Consider the following 27062-nt stretch of genomic DNA (forward strand, 5'->3'; position numbering starts at 1 on the left):
ATGGTTAGGACTAAACTGCTGATGCATTAATTTAGTGTGTCTTCATGATCGATACTGATCACTTCAGCCAGATCGATCATGCAGTAAACTGTATTGATCTTAAAGGCAACAATGTGAGAGCTCCTGCAGGCACACATCACCATCATTTTGTGGGAATAGACAGCCTGAGCCTTATTTCATGAAGCCCAAAAAGGCCCTGATGTGTTTGTGGATGACAGATAGTATCTGATCATTTCAATCAGTGTCCTGACTTTAGATTAATATGTTACTTATATAAGTTAAAAGTGTGTGAAAGTGGAACAAACAGTAGGATCTCTTTGCAGCTATGTGCTCCTTGCTACACTAGCACATTTGGGCCCCCCACCCCCACCCCTGACCCCCAACAGCTCTCCTACAGAACCCGCCCACAGACTGTGGAAAAACCACTTGGAGAGAAAAACTAGGTGACTTCACTCAGAGATTCTCGGATCGTCTGGCAAAGAATAGTATGACTTTGAGCTGACCTTGAAATTTATGGGCTGGCACAAATAGTCATTAAAGTGAGAACAGCTTGTGCAATGCTTTTAACAGCAAATGGTACCCAGAAATGTGTTCGAAGTGGAAGGAAATAAAAATATCCAGTTTTGTTTTAATTCTGGAGTGGAGGATGGACTGCGATTGTGAGAGGTAGTCATAAAATTGAAAGTCAATTCTGAAGGAAAAGGACTATATTTGTGATCTTCTAAGTGTGCTTAAAATGTAAACTAGAGGGCGGGCTGCGGTGGCTCAGCGGGCAAAGTGCTTGCCTGCTATGCCGGAGGACCTCGGTTCGATTCCCGGCCCCAGCCCATGTAACAAAAACGGAGAAACAGAATACAATAAAAACAAGAAAATGTTTAAAAATGTTTCCCTTTCTTCCTTCCTTCCTTCCTTCTCTCTGTCTTTCCTTTAAAAAAAAAAAAAAAAAAAAAAAAAAAAAAAATGTAAACTAGAAGAAACTAGCTGATTATCCTGAGTTAGCTGTGAAGAGCTGGGAGCTGCTGGAATGTGGCACACTAGCCTTCATTAGGTCTCTTATTTATTGTACGTTTATGGATTGGTCCTTTTCCCCCTTAGCACTGTGTGGCAAAGGGAAGTCAATTTAGGCTAATCTGACACGAATGAGGTACTACGCCCTCCTAGTGACAGCACATCTGAATTTAAGGGTGGTTTACACACTCATTACATCAAGACTCATAAAATTTAAGATGGCCCCAAGGTAGCACAACTTAATCTTTACACCATGAGATCCCTGAAAATCCCTAGGCTGTTATATTGTTTAGTATTTGGTTAGAATGAATTTATTCCACAGTATCACATAATGTGTATGAAACTTGGGTAAGTAAATGATAAATATTACATATAATAATGACACATAAGGGCGTCATGACATGCCTGATATTGCACTATGAAAAAGCAAATGTACAGGGATTATTAACAGTACATGAGAAAAATCTGCCAGTTGAACCTGCCTCACACAGAGTCTCCAGTATAGGACCACTATTTGCACAAGAGTAGCAACTGGTTAAATTGGGTAAACCAGCACTGTGTACCCAATTTAAGAGTAGTCAATCCATGGCTGATGATGTGGCCTTGGAATATAACTAGTAGAGCTTGGCCAATTTGATTCCCTCTTCATGACATTCCAACCCAGTCACTTATTCATCAGATTCTAGGATTTCCAAAATTTAGGTCTGTAAGCCGGTTTCCAAAGAAAACAGACTTCCATCACCCTCGATTCAGCCCCTCCTGTGAAGCTCCTAGGTGCATCTTTTTAATAAGCCCTGCGGGGAATTCTGACATGTGGCATCTGGCAGGTTTGCAATGGTGATATTATCAACTCTCTCACTTTGTGGACGAAAAGACAAGGCTCAGTGTCTTGAATCGCCGATTCCCAAACTGCACAGTTGGTATATGGGACAACCTAAGTCAGACAAAAATCATCTTGTTTTTAGTGCTTTTTTCAACTCACTTATTTGTTTCCTTAAAGATATCAGCAGACATGATCTATTAGCAGAAAGGACAATATTCAAGGAAGAGTGAATAGGCGATCTATTGTGCCATTCATACATTTTTCTATTCTGTTTCTCATCACAGAAGAATATAAATGAAAAATGGCAAGAATTATACAGTTTCAAAGTAATACTAGAAAGAAATGCTTTTAGTAAAGTTGATTTATGACACTAGGAAAATATAGAGAAAGCTCTGGAATAGATTCAGGACGTGCCATATCAAATTATATGTTAGATTTATAAAGAAATTCTAGATTTTAAAAACATTTCTGTAAAGGGAATATTATTAAATGAATGTAAAGCTATCATATTCTGCAATTGGGCAAACCACATAGTTAAACTATGACATTATTTTAAAGCCATAGTAAAATATTTATGATAGGAATATTTTTAAAATAAAGGCCCCCTTACCTTCTCTTTTATGCTATTTCTGTAAATATTTTCACTCAAGGCTATTTCTACTTTTTTTTTTTAAAGGACTGTCATCACAGTTTCTTGGTCTATATGCTAAACTTCTCTTCAAATCTTTTGATTTGTTATTTTCTTTACTGAGCTGGTTTCTCCTGCCAGATAGGTTTAAATGATTCAAGTAAATGTAGTTTGGCCTCTACCTCCCAGTTAACCTTTTTTGTGTGAGCTTATCGAAGCATGGAAAAAAAGGGCAAGTTTAAATATAATTATAAAAGTTTAAGATTGTCACAAGAAACAAATGCACTGGTGTGTCCTTCATTCACATTTTCTGTACTCATGAAATAATGTTTATTCTTTTGAAAGAACTGCAAGTAAGGTATATGGAAACAAAAATAAGAACAAGGAAGTAAAACTGTATAAAATATGAGCACAAACTTGTGCTGGGAAAGAATTATTAGTCTCATTCCTTCCTATTTTTCAAAAATGTGCCATCAATCATACTTTCCCATGAGCTGGCACTGTTGAAGAGAACACTCCAAGTTTTCTTTACATCCCACTAGTTCCTCCTTGAGGACAAAGGAGCAATTGTTCTGATTGGTTAGAGCTTGATATTTAATGAACAATCTTTAAAAAAATGGGTAGGTTATTACAGCAAAAGGAAATGAAGGTGTGTGTCTCCCTTGTTCCGGAGATCCATTCTTACTGTGGCTTGGAGATGGAGTAACTTTCACCCTGGACACATAGTGGCATGTAACAAGCAATTGTATATGTGTACAAATGTGGTGGCTAGCACCTGAAAATTGCGCACTGTACCCGGAAAGTAGCCAGCCTCAATTACTACAAACTATCTTCTAGACAATATCTTAAATTTATTACAAAATTAAATCAATTAATCCTTCCAACAAATCTATGAGGTAGGTAATGTTATCACTTCTGCTTTACAGATGGAGAAACTGAACCAAAGCGACTTGTCCAAGGTCTTAGAGTTGCAGGTAAGTTGTTTGGTGAAAACTTTCCTGGAGAGACATATGTTAAAGTAGTCAACATTAGTAAATGAATCTTTCAAAATCTTTACAGATTGACCCAAGGGCTGGGCTTACAACTGATTAGGAGGCATTTATTCATAGAAATTGATGGAACTAGATAAGAACTGTGGGAGGCCCACCATTCAGCTAAGGGTATACCCATATGCCCCCACTCCTGATCTCAGCTCCATATGGAGAAAGAGCCATTCTGGGGCTTGGGGTGTGGGTTGGCAGCTATTCCTGGCCATGTTCTAAATGTTCCCCCACTTCCAACTCCTGATGGGTAAGGAAGACACCAATGGGACAGCAGAAGAAGAGTGAAATGCATCATTCTGCATGGCTGTGTGTGGGAAAGAGCATGGGGCTCCTATCTCAGCTTCCCAGTGTGGAGAGCTGTTCCAGATGGACTTGGCGCCAAATGAACATGAGCAGATCCCATCTCACCCAGCTCTGGGTTGCAGAAGATCCACACTGGGTTGTGGAATTCATTCTTAGTCTACTTTCCATCCTCCCACCTCCCATGCCCACCCCCCTCCAGCTCCTGTCCCATAGCACAGAGGCTCTGCCCAGATGAGGTTTGAGTGAGCCTGGATGACTGCCACACCCTATCCCTGTCCGGTTTGCCTATTTAACTGAAGTGAGTGGCTCATCTGGTGATGGTGGTGTTTAGATAGAGCCTATCTCCACCACACTTGGATGGCATTAGCTCCTTTATCGTATGCCCAGTGCCATGCAATCCATCAAGCATGCCTCCAGAATTACTCCCAGTAAGTTAACTTATTTGTTCAAATCATGAGGGAACATCATTTTTATTGAGTTCCTATCCTAACTCTTAGCGCATTCCTTACTTTAATGTCAACTCACCATTAAAGCTTTCAGATCAAGACAAATGAGATAGTTATATATTAATTCATATAAGTGGGCAAGAGCTTCATAACATGAAACAAGAATAGGAAACACTGTTTAGTATTAAGGTAGCCAATTTTCTTTCAAAATGAATGCAGTTCTTTGAATAAAAGAGCCTGATTGTGCAGCCTGGTAAGTGAAAGAACTGATCTCTCTGTGATTAAGTTAGGCTTTATTTGGTCCATAACAAAGTCATTGTAGTATTAGACAGAGATTACTTAGTTGTTTTTATTTGATTCTCATGTTATTTAATGGCTGTCCCTTATCTGAGCCAGTTCCAACAGTTTTCCTTGGCAACTTGGAACACTGGGGTAAATGTCAAGCATAGTCTTTTTCATAATGTCACAATTAATAGAGACCTTTAAACAGGGGTGAAACTCTCAATGGAATTAAAATAAATATATATTCCAAATGTTCTTTGAGATTCCCAATGTAAATATTAAGAAGCCAACATTCATATATAAGCTGTACCTCAGTTTATTGTAGGCTAAAATATTTACATTTCTGAAGTCACTGCCTTTTGTTAATGGCCCTTTGTAGAGAAATGTGTTGAGTAAAGATTAGCCTGAGTGTTACAAGTAAAGGCATATGGCCTTCAACTTATGAGGATGTCAGTGAAACTTCTGTAGACAGATATCGGGTGGTAAAATCTGACAAATGCAAAAGGGACCCCCCCCCCCAAAAAAAAAACCCCCAAAAAGCAGGCAGCAGAGAAGTTAATAGCACATGGAATGCACGTTTGTAAATAGAGGACACCCAAATTAGTCCAAATTTAGCAATTCTTCATGATAGTTGAGCCTTAACTATGGAAAGAAAGTTCTCCCTAAACAATAAACAATAGTGATTAAGAAAGAATATGGTTTCCAGATCCAAACTCTTTAGGGTTTTGTTTGTTCATTGTTACTGTTTTTTTCCAAATCTTTTTGCTTAAAGTGAGTGGCTATAATAACAGACAGTTTTCTTTAATGGCATTATTGATATATAAATTACATACCATAAAGTTGACCCACTTAAAGTATGCAGTTCAATATTTTCAATGTTATTTATAGAGTTCTGCAATCATCACCACAAGCTAATAAAAGAAACCTTGTACCTATTAGCTGTCACCCTGTCCCCAGCCCTAGGCTAGCTCTAATCAACTTTCTGTCTCTATAGATTTGCCTGTTCTGGACATTACATACGAACATAATCATATTGTTTGTGGTCTTTTGTGATGGGCTTCTTCACTTAGTATAATGATTTTAAAGTTCAACTATCTTGTAGCATGTGCCTTTTTATTGACAAGTAATATTCCATTGTATTGCTCTAAGCACATTTTGCCCATCCATTAGTCAGTCAATGGACATCTGCCTTGTTTCTTGTTTTCTGACTCTTATGAATAATACAGCTGTGAACATTCTTGTACGAGTGTTTGTGTGGATTTATGTTTTCAATTCCCTTGAGTGTATGCCTAAGTGGAATTACTCTCATAAGGTCACTCTATGCTTATCATTTGGAGGGATTGCCAAACTGTTTTCCAAAGCAGATGCACTGTGTCACACTCCCACCCCCAAGAGGGTTCCAAATTCTCCAAATCCTTGTCAATATTTACTATTTTCTACTTTTTTTTTTTACTACAGCTAGACTAGTGGGTGTGTGTTTTCCTAATGACTAAACATATTGAGTATCTTTTCGTGTTTTATTAGTCATTTGCATAACTTCTTTGGAAAAATGTCTATTCATATCTTTTGCCTAATTTTTTTGTTTTTTTAATGAGAGAAGTTGGGATTACAGAACAATCACATATAAAATACAATGTTCCCATATAATACCCTATTACTAATACCTTGCATTGATGAGGAACAATGATTACAACTGGTGAAAACACATTTTTATAATTGTGCCCGTTTTTTATCAGGATATTTATCTTTTTTATTGTTGATTTACTAGAGATTGTGTATTCTGGATTCAAGTCCCTTATCAGACAGATGATTCTCGAATATTTTTTCTCATTCAGTTGGCTGCTTTTTGTGTTCTTGATGGTATCCTTTGAAATCAAAGTTTTTAATTTGAAGAAGTTCAATTTACCAATTTTCTCATTTATTGCCTATGCTTTCAATGTGATATTTAAGAAATCACTGCACAAAGTCACAGAGATTTATTCTGTTTTTTTTTTTTTTGTATAGTTTTGGCTCTTAAATTAGGTTATAATCTACTTTGAGTTACTTTTGTGTATGATATGAAGTAGGGGGTCCATATTCATTATTTTGCACATGGATATCCAGTTGTTGAAAGGAATATTCTTTACCCATTGAATTGCTTTAGTCCCTTTGTCAAAAATTAATTGACCTTAAACATAAGGTGGAAGTTTAGAATATTAATTTGAGAGCTTTCTTCATTTTTATACAGGTGTTTGCATCCATCCATTTCCCTCTAAGTTATCCCTTCGCAGCATCCCATAAGATTTGCTATGTAGATTTTTCACTTTCACTTATCTGGAAGTATTTTCTCATTCCCCTTGTGATTTCTTCTTTGACCCATTAGGGTCAAATACACTTCAGAGTATATTTTAAAATTTTCTCATAGTTGTGAATTCACCAAATTCCTTCTGCTATTGATTTCTAATTTCATTCCATTGTAGTTTGAGAACATAATTTGCATGATTCAGTCCTTTTAGATGTATTGAGATTTGCTTTATGGCATAGCATATGGTCTAGCTTGGAGAATATCCCAAGTGCACTTGAGAAGAATGTGTACTCTGCTGTTTTGGGGTTCTATAGTCTCTGTTTGACTTAGATAGGTTATAATGTTGTTCAAGTCTTCTATCTTCGTGTTGATCTTCTTTTATGGCAACTTATCCATTGTTGAAAGCAGACATTGAAGTCTCCAAATATCATTTTTGAATTGTTTAGTTTTCCATTCAGTTATATTAATTTTTTGCTTCATATATTTTGGGGCCCTATTATTAATAGGGAACTAGATGATTTTATTGAGATATCTTCCTGATGGATTGACCCTTTTATAATTATAAAATTTCCCTCTTTATTTCTATTAACTTTTTTATTAAAAAAAAAAGCATAGAAGAAAAAAGGAAGCACCTCCCCCGGTATTCTTGATTGGCCTGTGTGAGTGCCCTTCTTTAGGGCTTATCCATACATTGAGTTTACAAAATAGCTCAAGGCCAAAGCATAGGAGGCTGCCTGATTCTTTGTGTACTTGTATCTTCTGTTGGCCATGCATGTTCGGCCCTAGGGATTCCCTTGCTTACATGGATACAAAAGTCCCCTCTTCTCTAATAAACAGTTTTCTCATGGCCATGGGTACTGCACTGTTTGTCCCACGCTATTGCCCAGGCAGCCACAGCTTGGCTGATCTCCCAGAGTGTTTCGCACTGCCTTCTACATTCAGGACAAGACAAGGTGGCGAGGCTGTGACAAGTATCCTGGTTTAGTCCTTCGGGCCACCTACAGTCAAACTGGAATAGACTTTCATGCTCCCATTTGTGCACAAGGCTTACTCTGCTCCCCCTGGAACCGGGCCCAGGGATTGACACTGGGAATGTAATCTGGCTCCACATAGAGCAGTGAAGGAGTGGAGGAGGTGTCAGTCAGGTGTCAGGAGATATTAAAGAGTTTACATTGCCTTTTTCTTGATTTGGTTCTTAACCTGTTACTGCAATACTTTAATTGATTTCTGGAGCCTTGAGAAGGATGTTTCTTCCAGTTCCTGCTGGTTGTTCTTCTGTGGGGGATCCTGTCCTGAAGCTTATGACTCTGTCTTCATTGTTGAAAGGTAGCTTTATGAGATTGGTCAAGATTTTTGTTTTCTTTCAGCATTTTGAATATGTCATCCTACTACCTTCTGACATGATGAGAAGTCAGCTGTTAATTTTATTGGGGTTCCCTTGTATATGACAAGTTGCTTCTCTTTTGTTGCTTTAAGGATTTTCTCTTTTAGTTGGTCTTTCAACATTTTTACTTTAATATCTCTCTTAAAGTTAATCTTATTTGGAGTTTATTTAGCCTTAAATGTGCAGATTAAACCTTTTTTTATATCAAATTTGGTATGTTTTAAGCCATTATTTCTTCAAATTCTTTTTGTTCCTTTCTATCTCTCCCCTTTTTATGGTACCTGAATTAAGCACATGCTGGTATGCTGAATGGTTCCACTTCTTTCTGAGTCCCTGTTCATTTGCTTTTTACTCTTTTCTCTCTGTGTTCTTCAGTCAAGTTAATCTCTACCTATTTACCTATTTTTGGGGTCACTCATTCTTTCTTCTGCCAACTCAAATCTACTCTTGAACCCTTCTACTGAATTTTTCATTTCAGTTATTATATATTTCAAATACAAAATTTACATTTGGCTATTGTGCCAGTCTGAAACTTGTGTATACCAGAAAAGCCATGTTCCTTAATCATAATTCAATATTATTGGGTGGGATGTTTTTGATTAAGTTGTTTCCATGGAGATATAACCCATCCAATTGTGGGTGGGATCTATTGATTAGGTGTTTTCCATGGAAAAGCAACCCGTTCAAGGTGGATTGCTTATTAGAGTCCTTTAAGAGAGAACCGTTTTGGAAAAAACTTCAGAGCTGACACAGACAGAAATGTTTGGAAATGCAGAAAGACAATACCTCAGGGGAAACCATTTGAAACAAGAAGCCAGGAGAGAAAGCTAGCACACATCACCATGTGCCTTCCCAGCTGACAGAGAAATCCTGAACATCATGGGCCCTTTCTTGAGTCAAGGTATTTTTATCTGTATGCCTTAGCTTGGACATTTTTATAGCCTTGGAACTGTAAACTTGTAATTTAATAAATTCCCTTTGTAAAAGCCAACTCACTTCTGGTATATTTCATTTCTGATAGCATTAACAAACCAAAAGTTGTTTTTCCTAAGTTTTATCTTTTGTATTGACATTCTTTTTTTGATGAAATGTGGTCACCATACCTTCCTTGAAATTTTTAGACATGGTTTTATTTAGTTCTCTGAATATATATATATATATATTTTTTTTTTAACTTAAGTTCACTTTTTATTACACTGATCACAAGAGAAAAGTTTGAACACTCCAAAACTGTCTTGGCCGAGAATAAATTGTCTATTATTGGTCTGACCTGGAATCATTTAGGCTCGATGCTTAGCCTTTGAACAAAACACTAAACAATGAGAACAAAATAATCTCGGTCTACACTAGAGCACATTGGTCAACTATTTAACATTTCCTAGCTAGCTGCATATGGGATATTTCCTGAAGATACATGAAAATGTAGCTAGGATCATCTTCACAGAGGAAGGGAGGCTAGAAAAGGATAATGCACTGAAATGATTAGCAAGTAACAATTTTGTGTATTTACCAGCAATTTGAGGCAGACATGAATGAACAAGAATACTTGGAGGATGATCCTGATTGAAAGACATTTCAACATATCCACAGTCCAGTCAGATACTATGGTATGATATAGTATAAATGACTGCTCAGTAATATTTCCATTTATTTTACTTTCAGTAATAAAATTTTTTCTCATACATGATTGAACACGTTACTTTAAAATTAACAGTCAGAATCAAAGAAACAATGGTTTATTTTTCTGCCTATGTGACCAAGCTGCTAACTCTTAAAACTGCAATACATGTTGCCTCTTATTATTTTCACTGAACAACTTTCATTATTCTTGGTAAACAGTAATTTTGTTTCTCCAGTGGCTTTCAAATGCCATTCATGACAAGTGGTTTAACATGGTGGCTACTGATATCAGGGGATTATATTAAGTCAATCCTCATTTCCAGTGCAATCTTTCATTGATAGTCCATCCATCAGAACTTCTCTATGAATATATTTTTAATTGGTGAAGGCCTTGCTTGCTATGCTGATTTGAGAGTATTATATGACCCAGAAAAGCCATGTCCTTTCTCCTAATCCAATCTTGTGGGAACAGGCCTATATTTATGGTGGGACATTTTGATTAAGTTATTCCCATGGAGATGTGACCCACCCAATTGTGGGTGGAACCTTTTGATTAGGTGGTTTCCATGGGCATGTGTCTTCATCCATTCGAGGTAGGTCTTAATCTGCTTACTGGAAGTCCTTTAAGAGGGAACCATTTTTGGAAAATACTCAGAGCTGACACAAACAGAGACATTTGGAAACACAAACAGAAAATGCCCCCAGGGAAGCTGTTTGAAACTAGAAGCCAAAGGACCAAAAGTTACCAGTCTCATGCCTTCCCAGCTGACAGAGGTATTCATGACACCATCAGCCTTTTCTTCAGAGTCTTTCCCTAGATGCCTTAGTTTGGATATTCTTATGGCCTTAGAACGATATATTTGTAACTTAATAAATCCCCTTTATAAAAGCCAACCCATTTCTGGTATATTTCCTTCCAGCAGCATTAGCAAACTAAAATACCTGCTTATGCCATCATTTACACCTCTTCAAAAGCAAGCATTATTGCTGTTTTCCCTGTGTTAGAGCCATACTTTCTTGTTTTTTTTACATTTCTCATATTTTTTGTTTCTGTTGAAAATGGACATTTTAGATAATAGATTGTAAGAACTCTGGATACTGTTCACCTCTGAGGCTTGTTTTCTTTTGTTGTTTGCCTATTTGTGTGTCAGCAGCTTGGCTGTACTAGGACAATGAAGTCTTTTCCCCTGCCCTCTGCAGCCTCTGATATTGGTCCTCAGTTTGAGCATGCACAATATCTCCCTGATGAAAGGGAGAACTAGTTTTAACTGGGATCTCTGTCTGTTTCTGTATATGATCTTCCAGTTAAGTTTAGGGGCTAGTCTGCCTCTACTGAGAGCATAACTTGCTGTGAAGCTCCACTAATTGTGAGCTAATTGCTCTGTTGTTTTTGACAACATACTGGGGCATATATTACAATCTGATCCAAATAAAATCAGCACCTTTAAAGGAGGCAGATGTTGCTGGTCTTTGAGGCCTGTTTTGATCCTAGAATGGCTCTCACTGTTTTTCACTTTCTTTTAAACTTCTAGCTGGTCTACTATTTCTTTTATTGCTAGGAATATCCTGGAGGTGTAAGCATCCTCTTAATTTCTCACCATGAAGATGCCCTTTGCTGTTGATCAAGTCCTTAGGTATGGACTTCCCCTCTGCTCCAAAGAAAGTCAGTCCTCTTAAGGAGAACTACAAAGCTCTCTGTTCGTCAGACCTGCATCTCCTGCTGGAGAGAATCACTACACCACTGCAACAGGGTATAGAGACCTACCTTTCCTGGAATAACACTGCTATCCTATAAGGGCAGCACTAAATTGGATATTAATATCTGATCTCTACTTATAAATAACAAAAATAAATGGCAGACTGGTACAACCATAAATAGAGATTTTACACATGCTCTCATTTGTGCAATGATATCAAATGTATCTTTTGCAAAGTGCAAATAAACGTTTGTGTTTTTCTCTTGAAAATAAACGTAAAAAGTGACAAATTGTTATTCCCATTTCTTTTCCTGATTTTAATGATATCATTAAAATATGGTGTGTTAGTTAGATTCAGTTATCAACTTGGCCAGGTGAGCATACCTAGTTTTGTTGCTGCGGACATAAGCCAATGGTACGTGAACCTCATCTGTTGTAATTACATCTGCAGTCAGCTAGGAGGTGTGTCTGCTGCAATGAGTGACGTTTGATTTAATTGGCTGGTGCTTAAATGAGAGAGCACAAAGTAGAACAGCCAAGCAGCTCGGCATTCCTCATCTCAGCACTACCAGCTCAGCCCAGGCCTTTGGAGATGCAGAAAGAAGTCACCCCGGGGAAAGTTGTTGGAACCCAGGGGCCTGGAGAGAAGACCAGCAGAGATCATCCTGTGCCTTCCACATAAGAAGGAACCTCAGTGGAAAGTTAGCTGCCTTTCCTCTGAAGAACTAACAAAATAAATCCCTTTTATTAAAAGCCAATCCATCTCTGGTGTGTTGCATTCCGGCAGCTAGCAAACTAGAACATATGGTAAGTGCCTAAGAATTCTGCATAGAGAGAAATGTGGCCAACAGATTTTCAAGCACAGGTTCTTTCATGGGATAGTTGAATATTGTAAATATTTAGAGATCAATAAAAAAAACATACCATGCAATAGGGAAAATATGAGACAGAAATTAATAGAAGAAGAAAATAGTTTAATAAGAATTAGAAGAAGAAATGATCTAGCCAACATAAGGAAAGATTCTCAAGTACACTTTTAAACAAGAAGATGCAAACTAAAAATAAATTATGTTTCACCTTATCAAAAAAGGAAGAACACATAACATGCAGTAATGAAACATCTGGAATTCAGGCTGAACTAAATTATCAGTTCCTCAGAGAGACCTTTTCTCCACATTGTACAATACAATAAGATACAATACAATGCAATACATACAATATCTTACTACATATTTTATATATATTTATATATTGATTTTCATAATACATTATATATTTATTGGTGAGATTATTTGTTCAGCATCCATCTTTCCCACTGAATTGTAAACAGCTAGAGGTAAGAACTTCTTTGTTCTCCACTGATTAACATGTAGCACAGTGCCTGGTGTACAGAAAATATGAACATTGTTGGAATAAATGAGAGAATTAATATGTTAAGGAATGAATATGGCCAGATGCATGCAGATAGCTGCATTTGATATTTGCATCTAATCAGTTTCAGGTAATTTGTTCTTAGGCCCTTGATCAAAGTCTTCAAAATCTACTATTTCCTAGAAATTTCCCTAAGATGGTGTTTCCTCGTGTTAAAAAATAAATAAATAAGATCAGACCAATTGTACGCTTTGTTTAGATTATTTTCTTTATATTTTTGTCATGATACAACTGTTTAAGATCACACTAATACAAAATAGCATTCATTGAGGTACAGGGACAGTTTTTGGTGCTATTTCATTAAATCTTTAAAATAAAATGAGGTATTATTATCCCCACACAATGCTTAGCCAGTAGAAGGCATGGCCTTAATTGTACAGAAGAAGTTATAAGGTACCTCTCAATAATTACTTAATTAGCAGAGACAGGAGCTGTATTGAGGTAGCCCAATGTCTCTCTCTCAATTACAGGACTTTCCATTATACACCTAGATTCAGACCCTATCCCCACGTAGGTTAGATCTAACCCTGATTATCAAGACTTTTTTTCATGTATACAGTTTTTGTTAGTAGCTGTTACTTGCACAGCACTCTCGACAGAGCCTCATTTTCTTACAATCTGTGAGGGAGTCTACATACCCAAATGTATGCTGATGTTGTTGATGTTTCATATTTTCCAGTTGCATCTCTGTCACCTCTAGCAACTGGTGATGCTTAAGGGATGTGCCTAACTATCCCATGTGCCTTGGCTCTCTCTCAGTCCCTCCTCTTTTCTCTGTCAATGCTATGGCATCAATTTCTGCACAGGTGTTATACCATTTTCCACAGGTTTTACTGTTTTCCTCTTATTCATATCCTGGGGTTTCTTTAACACCAAGGCAAAGCATGTGACACTCACGGGATCCCTCTGAACACTCAAACTGGATAACTCAGAAGTATAGAGTTAAGCCCTGGAGGTCCATTCATAACTTCTGAACTAATGTAGCTTTGGAAACCTGGAGGACACTTAGGAGACACATTTCACAAACCCAGGAAAGGTCCCTGAGGAATTAATACCAAAGGCCCCAACAACGGCCAAAGAATATTGAATCCTTTTGTTGTCTTCCCCTTCGAGCACATTCAATCCCCCTGGTATCTCACTCTTGCTCCAGGGATCAATTCCCAAATAAACTACATGCATGAGCCTTTGTCTCAGATTCTGACAACAAAATATGGTAATGGGGTGGCTATGGGGGTAGGGGTTTGGGGCTGCTGGAGGAGATGCATGAATACATGTATAAATGCTATTCCTTGACCCTGGAACATAATTTCATGACATGATTCCAGCCTCTATTAAGGAAAATGCTGTGCTTTGTGGTAATCCTTTCTTCCTCCACCAGCTCCTATCTTTTGTTTAGAAATGGATACTGTTTCCTTACTTGCACAGTACTGCACTTTTCCCTTTTCCCTTAAGCAAATTATTAGCTCCATAAACAAAATCTTTGAAGATAAGGCTAAGGAAGATAGATAAAGTGCTAGATTCTAGTCACTAAAATGACTGAGGGCTTAACATACCAGGATAAGGAGTCCCCGGGTAATGGGAAACCACCAAAGGTTTTTAAGAAATGAAGTGACTTGATAATAGCCACATCTAAATTAGATTAATTTGCTTGTGGTATTGAAGGTGAATTGATTTCATGGCCTTAGAAGTACAGACGTCACCAAAGTTGGAGGAAGGGTTGGTTTTTCTAATTCCTTTTAAATTTTCCTTACATAATATATAATCTAGTAGAGTACTCAATTTAAGGATACTATAATTGGTAATAATATATTTAGGTAATTGTCCCTTTTTGCTTAGTGGTGCACAATTTGATATCATTTGTTTTTACATAACATGCATTTATCAGTTATGTTGTTTTAATTTTTATTAAATTATACTTACAGTAGAGAGATTCTCTTTGTATAATATTTAGTCTGCCAACTTGCACAGAGGGCTAAGTCAACAGTAGCTCTAATAATTATAATATTTATAAGGCTATTGATTTTTAATGTATACTGGTCATTTTCTCTATTTAGGTTTGCCGTTACAAATTGAAAAACCAAATCATATTCGAAATTCCAATAAACAAACATTATTCCATCATAATTTAAAAATAGATCCTTTCATTCTCTGAGACTTAAGAGCTAGGATGCTAAATCTGAGATGCTCAATATTGTATTCTGTACTTTATTTGGACTTTGATTTGGATTTAAAATTCAAAATCACTTCCATCATTTCTATCCTTGTGAGTGTGTGCCTGTAGGGATATTAAAATAGAGAAAGAGCTACTTGGAGAGATGAAATGATTGAATTTGATGCCTAAGGCCAGAAACCTCATTTTGCTTATGTTAATATGTAGAACTTCCTGTACTCCAATCCATGGCTAGTAAGTGCTTTTTCTTGATTTTCTAAAATTTAGCATCACATATCCTGTTTGAGAACCTTATTTCTTTTATTGTAAAGAGTGTCAGCATCCAGTCTCATCTAGGTTCTATTAACCTAGCTCAATTATGAAATGGGTACACATGGCTATAGCAAATCCAGACTTACGCATTGCTTTCTTTAGAGCCATTTTAAGATTACAGTTTGAAGCTGCTGTAATCTGAGGTAAATCAGCAATTAATTTAGCAAAGAGAGAGACTATAGAGATGAAATCAAAAGACCTAGGAGACATTTTCGAAGAAGAATTTTTAACAAATATTGAGCTGGGTGTAATCCTTTGTAAAGTAGTACAGACATCCTCGGTGTTCCCTCTAAGGCAGGGAACTATCAGGAAGAGAGCATTGGTTTATGCTGCCTTTAAATTAATTATTTAATTTATTCATTTGTCAACAAATCTTTTTTGAACACCTACTTCTACACTCTGACTAGCTCTCAGGATTCCAAGAAAATAATACAGCTATTCAGGCCTGGGAGAGCTCAGAGCACAAGTGGGGAGAGGGATGGGGAAAGAGAAATTTACATGTAAACAGTTCTAATTCAGTGCAGCAAATGTTCTGAGGAATATGCTTACAAATGAGTATGAATATGTAGAGGACATAATGATTGATGGGTCAATCTAAAAAAAGCTTTCCAAATGATGAAGACACATCTGAGGTGTTTCTTAGATGGTGTGGATGAGTTTACCGGTAGAGTACTATTACCAGAGCTTCACAAGTAGAAAGAGACAGCATGTGAAAAGGCTGAGGTTCTCAAAGGAGTGCAGCCTGTTTTACCTAGAAGGAGCAAGGGAGGAGGGAGTGCAGGGTAGAAGCCTGCAGTGAGAGGCAATGGATAAATAACAGAAAGGTAGGGTAGGGTAAACATGTGCTATTATCACATGCAAAACTGTGGGCTTTTAAGTAGGAGACTGATTTAATCAGATTTATGCTTTAGAAAAAAGAAATTGAGAGGGCAATGCTATGGAAGAGGGACTGGGCATTAGTGTGAGGCAATTGTTTTCTTATGACCCAGTGTGAATGAAGCTTCCGGGAATGGGGACACAGTGGTTCCTGTCACCTAGCATCTTCCAACTGATGTTCATGGTGCCATGAATTAAGGCATGTGTTGGGGACTGAATCACATCCCCCACAAAAGACATGTTCAGGTCCCAGTCCCTGGGCCTGTGGTGTGAACCAATTTGTATATAGAACCTTTGAAGACGTTATTCGTTATGGTGGGCCCAAAACTTTTGAGGGTGAGCCTTAGTCCAACATGGCCAAAGCCCTTATTATGGAAAGAGAAACAACTGGAAGTAAGAGCCTGACAATCAGTGGAACCAGGAAGAGAAAAGAGAGGATATTGCCGTGTGCATAGCTATGTGATGTAATAGCCAAGGACTCAAGGACTCAGGCAGCCAGCTCAGAACACCACAGTCTCCGGGGAGAAAGCATCACCTTGTGGATGCCTCAATTTTGAACTTCTCGTAGTCTCCACACCATGAACCAATACATTTCTGCTGTTTAAGTCAACCCATTGTATGGTATTTCTTATAGTAGCTGGGAAACTAAGACAACATTGAATGACAAGGGGAGGAAAATTAGGGGACTAAATGTGTTTGGTTTGAAAATATTACTTTGTTTTTCCTAAAGGACGTAGTTGAATTGTATACCCCCTCCCCAAAAGGTAATGTTGAAGTCTAACCCCCAGTAGCTCAGAATGTGATCATATTCAGAAATAGGATCATTGCAAAAGTAATTTGTTAAGATGAAGTCATCCTGAAGTACAATGGGCCCTTAATTCAATATGACTGCTGCCCTTGTAAGAGGAAAAGAAACAGAGAGACAAAACGTAGAAGAAGGCCATGTAAAGAAGGAGGCAGTGACTGAAGTGATACAGCTCCAAACCAAGGAAAGCCAGGGATTGCTGGCAAAGAACAGATGCTAGAAAAGACAAGGATGGATGCAGTCCTACAGGTTTCTGTGGCAGCATGCCCCTACCGATATTCTGATTTCAGACTTTAAGCTTCTGGAACCGTGACGTTTCTGAGGCAGCATGGCCCTAGCAATATCCTGATTTCAGACTTTTAGCCTCGGGAACTGTGAGAAAATAAAATGTTATTGTCTTAAGCCTTTCAGTGTTGTAATTTGTTGCAGCAACCCTAATAAACTAAGGGTGCCATTTCTCTTGGAGGAGAGGCTCAGCAGACATTTCAAAATGTAGGTCTGCATCTCAGGAGAATGGATAGAATTCCAGATAAAAATATGTAAGTATGTGAGTGTCAAAGACCAGAATCCCCTGAAGCCAAAGTGGCCATATGACCATAAATACCTTTTGTGTGTGTGTTCAAGATAGTTTCTAAGTCATCAGTAGAGGACTGTACACTTATTTTTAAAGGGATGTAGAATAAATAAGCAAAAATATTATGTTATGTATAATCCCTAAAACAAGAGCCAAATTTTATCAGTTGTAAGAGCTTTTACTTATATAGATTATGCCATATTATGGAAATTAAAAGAGAAATTTCAGAAATAATTGCTTAAAAATTTAAATATAGTAATGATAAACTCATTACATATTAACATAATTAATAGTCTTTATAAAAAATAATTCTATTTTCAAAAACAAAAAACAAACTTATTGGGAGTGGCACTGTTTTACATTTTTGCAAATCTCCTTAATGTGTGGCTGAATTCTCATATCTGCTTCTTCATTCAGTCTTCTGCAATATGTTGTTTTGGTTGACATATATGAATTTGTAAAATAAAGGAATATTTTAATAGCTATTAAAGAGATGATTGCAACACCAAAGAAAAACGTTAACTTGCAATTTGAAACCATTTTAATGAATATCATGGTTTCTGTTACATTAGAATCCTTTGCTTTATCTTGCATAGTGAATATATCTTTAATACATGCTGATTTTATAAAATCATTGTGGTAGAAAGAATTCTAAGATAGATCTCAAGATTCCTACCTCCTGGTGGACATGTCTGTTATAATTTCCACCTCTTGAATGGGATCTTAGAATATAATTGGATATCATTTCTGAGATTAGTTTAGCTATATGACAAATATGAATGGATTTTGAAGATGTAATTAGGATGCTTAATCTGTAAACCGTAAAGTATTCAAAAGGGATAATGCTAGGTGAGCCCTACTTAATTAGGTAAGCTTTTTAAAATAGGGTCTAGAGAGCAGTGATAGAAGATGACTGATTGACTTGGAATGGCAGCAGATGCTAACCTGTTTACCCTGAGAAAGGAAACTGCGATATTGTGGAAAGGGCCATATATGAGGTGTGCTATATGGAGCTGAGGCTTCAGTCCTACAACTGCAAGGGACTAAATTCTGTCAAAAACTAATGAGCTTGGAAGAAGATCTTGAGCCTCAGGTGAATTTGCAGCACTGCCTTATACAGTGATTTCAGCCTGGAGACCCACTGAGCAGTGGACCTAGTCAACTTCTGCCAAGAGTCTTGACCCACAGAAATTTTAAGATAATAAATCTGTATTCTTTTAATCCATGAAATTTGGAGTAATTTGTAATACAGCAATAGAAAACTAATGTAATATCGTACTGGTCATTTGGAACACATTGGTTTATTGAGTTATGCAGATCCTCCAATGTTGATACATTTCACTATACAACATAAAAAATCACATTTCTATTATCACCACCTTTCTATCATAAAAGTCTTTAAATATTGGGAAATTGTCATGCTCACCTGGTGTTCTAGGTTGCTAGCTGCCAGAATGCAACACACCAGTGATAGATTGGCTTTCAGTAAAGGGGAATTTATTTAGTTAATATATAGTTCTTCAGAGGAAAGGCAGTAACTTTCAACTGAGGTTCTTTCTTACATGGAAAGGCACAGGGCAATCTCTGCTGGCCTTCTCTCCAGGCCTCTGGGTTCAAACAACTTTCCCCGGGGTAATTCCTTTCTGCATCTCCAAAGGCCTGGACTGAGCTGCAAGTGCTGAGATGAGTATGCTGAGCTGCTTGGGCTGTGCCACATTGAGCTCTCTCATTTAAGCACCAGCCAATTAACTCAAACATCATTCATTGCAGCAGACATGCCTACTAACCAACTGCAGATGTGATGAGCAACAGATGAGGTTCACATACCATTGGCTCATGCCCACAGCATCAGAACTAGGCACCTTCAACTGGCTAAGTTGACACCTGAACCTAACTACCACACCTGGTTAATACAAATTTCCCAAAATGCAAATTTTAACTTGAAAGGCAAATCTCTATCATTGTTAACAAATTCCTTAAAGTAACAGGCTTTGCTCTTTTTCAAAATAAATAATTAAATAAGTAAAATTAAATTAAATAAAAAAAGAAGACCTATAGTTTGCCTAAGTCATTCTTTTAAGTAAAAATAGTTTTACATGAAAGAAGATGTTAGTTTGGCTGGCAACTTAAACAATTGCACAGCTGCTTTTACACAAGGTAAACATTGTACTTGGGTATGCAGCCGAGTGCTTTAGGCATACTTCACATTTCAAAATGCAAAATATTAAAAATACACTTAATCAAGTACTGAAATTTAATAAATTTATCTTTTCTGCTTCATCAAAACTAAATTAAAGTTCTAGAGATAAAAAATAAAATAATTTTAAATGAATAGAACATTGGATGGGATTAAGAGAAATTTAGATAATGTAGAAGAAACAATTAGCGAACTTGAAGATAAAGCAATAGAAACTATCCAAGTTGGAATAGAGAAGGAAAAAGGAATGAAAAATATAAACAGAAGAGCTGTGATTTTGTGGGACAAAAATAAGTGGACCAACATACCTGTAACTTGAGTCCCATAAGTCCTGTGTGTGTGGGGAGGGGCAGAAAAACATTTGAATAAATAATGTTTGAAAATATTCCAAATTTGTTAAAAACTATAAATCCAATGATACAAGAAGCATAATTAGCTACAAAAAAGTGAAAAAACCACTTCTATGCACATCATGTAAAAAATGCTGAAAACTAGTGATAAAGAGAATATCTTAAAAATGGTAAAAGAAGAAAGAAGACACAATACCTACAGAGAAAGAAACATAAGAAAGATAGTTTTTTGTCAAAAATTATGCAAGTCAGATGACAACAGAATGATTTATCAATCTACTGTAAGTAAAAACTGACAGTTTAGGACTCTATTTCAAATAATTATACATATCACAGATGTAGGTAAAATATATTTTAAAGATAAACAAAAATTGAGAGATTCATTGTTCAACACAAGCAAATTTACACTTTAAGAAATGCTAAAAGATTTCATTTAGATGAAAGGAGCACAATACTAAAAATAAACTTGAATTTATGCAGATGAAAGAAGAAAAGAAAAAACTCAGTAAATATATAGGCAAATACAAAAGGGTTTTCTTGTTTTTAAAATATATTTACTCAATGCAAACACAGGGATCCCAGAATGAGAATGACGGCCTTTAAAACTGTATGGCTTAATGTAATACTTGGATAAATTCCAGAGTATAATAGGCAGATAATCAAAAAGTATTGGCAAAATCCCTCGAGGGATGGGAGGAAATGTATGGAACTATTAAACTTTACCACTGGGGAAACCCCTGACACTCTGCCAAACATTAGGAACACCCAAATCAATAGGCCAGGCCCTTGGTCTTGAGCTTGCTCTTGTGAAACTTATTTATGCAGCAGAGAAGCTTAGCCTACCTATAGGTATGCCTAAGAGTAACGTCCAGAGGACATCTGTTGTTGCTGAGATATGGCCTCTCTCTCTTTCTCTAAGCCCAACTTTGCAAGAGAAATCATTACCCTTCCCCCTATCCCATGTGGGACATGACTTCCAGGGGTGAAAGTCCCCTTGGCAATGTGGGATATGTTTCCCAGGGATGAGTCTGGCCCTGGCGCTATGGAATCTGCAATACCATCCTTACCAAAAGAGGGAAAAGAAGTATAACAAATAAGGTATCAGTGGCTGAGAGAGTTCAAATAGAGTCAAGAGGCTACTATGGTTGCTACCTATTATAGTTTGCAAAACCCCAAACAAAAACATTCCTGCCAATCCTAAAGAACACCTAGAGTGTTATATGAGATTTCACAAAGGTTCCTTGCACTAAGGTAACTTTCCAGAAACCTACACCCTTCAGATGGGTCCCTACAGCAGGTAAGTCCTGAAACCCAGAGGGGTCAACCTCTCCAGAACATCAACTAGTTCCATCCTGCTATCCCATATAAACAACAGCCCCTTCCAATATGAAAAAGTTAGAATGGGAATAGCCCAAATGCCTCTAAAGAGTGGGAAAAAGATCAAAGAAGATAGTGGAATTATACAGAGGAGGTAGGGTTTAAACAAATGAATATGATTGCTGAATCATTATATTGATATTTCTTTTAGTTTCCAGTGTCTTAGAGCTGCTAGAAGTAAAAACCTAAAATTGTGAAATTGTAACCCCTACCAAACTCTGAAATCTGTTCTACAACTAATTGCTGTGGTGTGCTTTGAAATTTATTACATTTTTGTATATTTGTTATTGTTCACAAAAAAGAAGAAAAAAAGTTGATCATGATCATAAATGTACAGCTATATGATGATACTGTGAACCACTGATTGCACTGATTGGATGATTATATGGTATGTGAATGTATAATATATATATAATGTATAATATATTATACATAATATATATATTATGTATTATATATAATATATTAAATATATTATATATATTATGTATATATATTATATTATACACAATTATATATATATTGATAAATATATATATCAATAAAATTGCATTAAAATTTAAAAAATATGTATTTACAACAAAATGGGCCACCTAAAGGAAAATAACTACAAATGTATCTTGGGAAAAGAAGCCTTGTCCCAACCAAGATGGAGGAATGAGAAGCTTAAGGTTTCCATCCCCCAAGAGAAGTTTTGAACAACTAGTAATAACTGACAGAAACATCTTTCTCAAAGTTCCAGAAAACAGGAACAACGCAAGTGACGAATCGAGTTAAAATCAGTAGGATCTCCTGGTGCCCTGGTTGATCTCTTTCCCAACCCTCCCTTGCTCAGTACAGAACCAGCACGCTCTCTGGTCCTGGTTCTGGAGAGCGTGAGTAACACCTGGGAACTTACTGGGAACATGTAAGTCTATGCCAGTTTCTTTGGTGGTGACCTGAGGGGCTCACCATCCCAGAACTTGCCCTGTGCATAAAAAGTGGCTCACATAACTCACCTGTGGGAGAGCAGTCAGGTCACGCTGCTGGGTCAAGGGATTGCTGGTTATAGGACAGATAGATGGTGCAATGCCCAAGTCCAAGTCCATGAAAACACTTACACATAAAGAATATTGGACCTCCCCCTGTGTAAACAGGAGAAATCCTAGGGCTACACATTCATACCTAAGATGAGATACCTGTGAAAAAAGACCAGGAAAGCCCATACAGTTTGGCCTGGAACTGTTCTCTTAACTTGGTATGTATAATCCCTATAGAAGAGCAATCTTATAGGAGAAGCTGCAAAAACTGGAAAAGGTATTCTCTTTTTTCTTCTTCTTCTTTTCTTCCTTTTTTTTTAAAGCTCCAGCAATATCTGAATTCATCTTTTTTCAAGTGCACATGAAGCATTCATCAAGAAAGGCCATATTCTAGAAACTTATAAAATAATCAATAAATTTAAGATAACTGAAATAATGGAAATGGTATTCTTTGAAATCAGAAGACTTAGCCTAGAAATGAGCAGCAAAAAGATATCTGGAAATTACCCAAATATTTGGAAGTTAAAAAACAGTATAATAAACTCATGGATCACAGAAGAAACTTAGAAAAAATGAGGAATTACTTTAAAATTATGAAAAACCTTAAACATATTAAGATATGTGGGATTCAGCTGAAGCATTCTAAAAGGGAAATCTATAGTTAAAAAATGCTCATATTAGTAAAGAAAAAGGTATAAAAATTATCTAGAGAATATCTTAAGAGATTAGTAAAAAGAGCAAATAAAACCAAAAATAGAAAGAAAAATAATAAAAATAAGGTTAGAAATCAATAAAACAATTCAGAAAAACAACATTGTGTGCGTTAAGGGCAAAATGCTAAGTTAGAGGACACAGAGTCCACACAAGACTGGTCGCACTCGTGATACTGACTGTTTAAGTTCAGGGGTTGTCATGACCACTCTCAGTATCGTAAATGTGCCAGGATTCACAGACTTCAATGAAGGCAATTATACTCACAGTTATAGTTTATTACGGGGAGAGGAAGCATTAAAATCAGCAAGGGAAGGAGCACATAGAATAGAGTGCAGGGAAAGTGTCAAACATGGAACTTCTGTTGTCTTCTCCATGCAGAGTTGTGGACATGTCATTCTCTGGAATTTATGTGTGACAATATACACAGAGTACTGGAAGCTCACCTGAGCCATTGGTGTCCAGAGTTTTTATTGGGGCTCAATAATATACTGCCTAATGGCTGATTCTTTAGTCTACAGTCCCTCCCAGATATTGGGCTGATACTTTGTGTCTCCAGTCCCTTCTGGAGACAGAAAAAATAAACTGAATTAAAAAGACTAGAATTTCTTTCATTTTCAGCTCCAATGTGTAAAGAACCAGGAAGCCATCACTCCCATACGTACAACAAGAGAAAAACTGAATGAACTGCAAAGCAAATTTTTTGTTGATCAAAAAAAATAATTGAACACACAGGGACAAATCTTACCCCCAAAATCTGGAGAAATAAGAGAATACAGAGAATTACCATTAAGATCTGCCTATCTGGAGCTCATAAAGTTTTTTGAAATTTTTGATAAATTGCTAGAAAATTCAGCATGGATTAATTTGAGTGTAAGAAATTCTTGGGGACCCAGTATTAGGAATATTCACACTATTGGTTCTTAAGATGAAGACTATGTTCATAAACCAATGGGTTCATAAAATCAAGACTGGTAAAAATGTCAGGCAGAGAGAAGGAGGAAAATGTCCTTTTAAAATACAACCAAAGTATTCCCTATATAAAAAAAGAAATACTCTTTAAGAGAAATGAATTCAACAGAGCCTTACTCTGGTGTCACCCTACTTGGGAGAAAGACAGTTAGCCAATTTTAGCACCCTCTAGTCTTCTAATCTTATCAAAGGAGAGAATAAAAAGACTAAGAAACACTTCTGAGTGTCATAGCCCAGTGATCATAACCCATCCAAAGACTGAGATTTAATCATAAGTTTATAGAACACTGCCCATCGCGTACAGAAAGCCATTCCATTAATAGTGCTCCAGAATAATGACATAGAATACCAACTGGAACAGCTACAGGACATAGACTTTATTTTAAGGAGGTCTTAGGGAAATGCAAAGAGAATTTGGAAGGGAAAAACAAATCAAAAGAAAATAAGGATATAAGAGGAAATGAAAGCCTCCCACACTTGCAGCCAAAGCAAACATCAAACAAGGCCCAGCTCCAAGCCAAATTAAAACAAAACCTCATGGTAAAAGCTTAACAGATCACGTTCATTACTATACCTCGTGTCCCACTTTCACATAAAATTGTAAAGCCAACTGAATGTCAAGAAAAAACACAATTCGAAGAGCCAAATCAAGCATCATGATCACCCTCAGATATGACAATTATCAGGGAATGTGAAGTAACTATCACTAATATATTAAGGGTTCAAGTGGAACAGTTGGACAATATGCAAGAATAGATGAGTAATGCAAGCAGAGAGATAAAAACTCTAAGGAATCACTAGAAATAAAATACCTTATAACAGAAATGAAGAATGCCTTTGATGGGCTCATCAGCAGACTGGACATGGTCAAGGAAAGTATTAGTAAGCTTGGAGATATCTCAGTAGGAATTGCCCAAATAGAAATGCAAAGGGTAAAAAAAGAATGAAAAAGCAGAAATTACTCTGGAATTATGGGATGATTACAAAGGTGTAAAATAATTGCAATTGTAATACCAAAAGGAAGAGAAAGAAAGAAGCAAGAGAAATACTTGAAGTGGCCCAATTTTTTTTCTAAATTAATGACACACACCAAACTACAGATTCAGGAAGCTCAGAGATCATAAAGCAAGATAAATTCCAAATATCTACACTTGGCTATATAATATTTAAACTCCGAAAGTCAAAGACAGTGAAAAAAATTTAAAGAGGAGCTAGAGGGGATAAAATCCTTACTTTTAGGATAAGAGTTACATTGAACTGCTGGTAGGAAATGATGAAATCAAGAATAGCATGGAGTGAAAATTTTTAAGTGTTTTTAAAAAAACAACACCAACCTAGAATTCTATAATCAGTGAAATTAACTTTCAAAAAAAAGGCAAAATAAAGATTCTTTCAAACAAAAACTGAGTGAGTTTTTCATCAGTAGATCTACTCTATAAGAAATTTTAAAGGAAATTCTTTTCAGGCAGAAGAAAAATGATATAGATCAGAAATCAGTTTCTACATAAAGAAAGGAAAAGTCTCAGAGAAGACACAAATGAAAGTAAAATATAATATTTTATTTTTCTTATTCTTAATGAATCTGATAGGTAACAGATTGTTCAAAGTAACAATGTATTGGGCAATTATAGTATATGAATAAATGAAATTAATGACTGCAATGATATAAGGGATGGAAGGGAGGAATTGAGAATACTCTTATTAGGTACTTGCACACCCATGAAGTTGTATAGTACTACTTAAGAGTGGACTTAGATGGGTTGTAAATGTATACTGAAGCTTAGAGCAAACACTTAAAGAGGATAAGAAAGGACAATAGCAAAAAAAAAACACACACACAAAAAAAACAGAAAAGTTACACACATGGTTGGTATTAACCCAAATATATCAGAAATCACTTTAAATGTGAATGGTCTAAATAAAACAATTAAAAGACAGAGACAGAGTGGATCTAAAAAATAAAAAGAGCCAACCAAATGTTGTCTATAGGTAATCCACTTTAAATGTTAAGACATAGATCTGCTAAAAGTGAAGGGATGGAGAAGAATGCAGTTTTCTCAACACTAACCAGAAGAAAGAAGGAGTAACTATATTAATGTCTGACAAAGCAGACTTCAAAACAAGGAAAATTATCAAAGATAAAGACTGTCTGTGGTGGACTGAATTGTATACCTCAGTTTGGAAGTGTTCTTGGTTTTGGTCAGCATTCTGGTGGATGCAGACTCACTGAAGATAAAATCTCTTCCATATATTACTTCTGTTAAAGGGATCTCAACTGAATCACATTAGGCTTTAATCTGAATTGTTGGCATTTTATAAAAACAGAGTGAAAGATAATGAAACCATAGAAGCAGCCAAAAGCTGGATGACAAGGGAACCTGGTAAAGAAGAAGAAGATACCATCATGTGCATTGCCATACAATGAAACAGCCAAAAAGCCACAAAGATTCCCATCTGACCTGAAGATTCTGACCCCAGGAGGAAGCAATCATTCTAGCCTCTGAAAGTGTAAGTCAATAAATTTCTGTTGTCAAGCCAACTCAATGCATGATATTTGTTTTAGCAGTGAAGAAACTAAAGTATGATAATATGGGAGTCAATTCTCCAAAAAAACATACTAGTCCCTAGTGTGTTTATACAGAGTGTCAAAATGCATGAGGCAAAAATTGATAGAACTGGGGACTACCAGGAAGAAAAAAGACAGGAGAGGGAGGTCTGAAGGAGAGTACAGAATTGAAGAGTACCACTAA

This window comes from Tamandua tetradactyla, chromosome 6, assembly GCF_023851605.1.
Source record: "Tamandua tetradactyla isolate mTamTet1 chromosome 6, mTamTet1.pri, whole genome shotgun sequence".
NCBI lineage: Eukaryota > Metazoa > Chordata > Mammalia > Pilosa > Myrmecophagidae > Tamandua > Tamandua tetradactyla.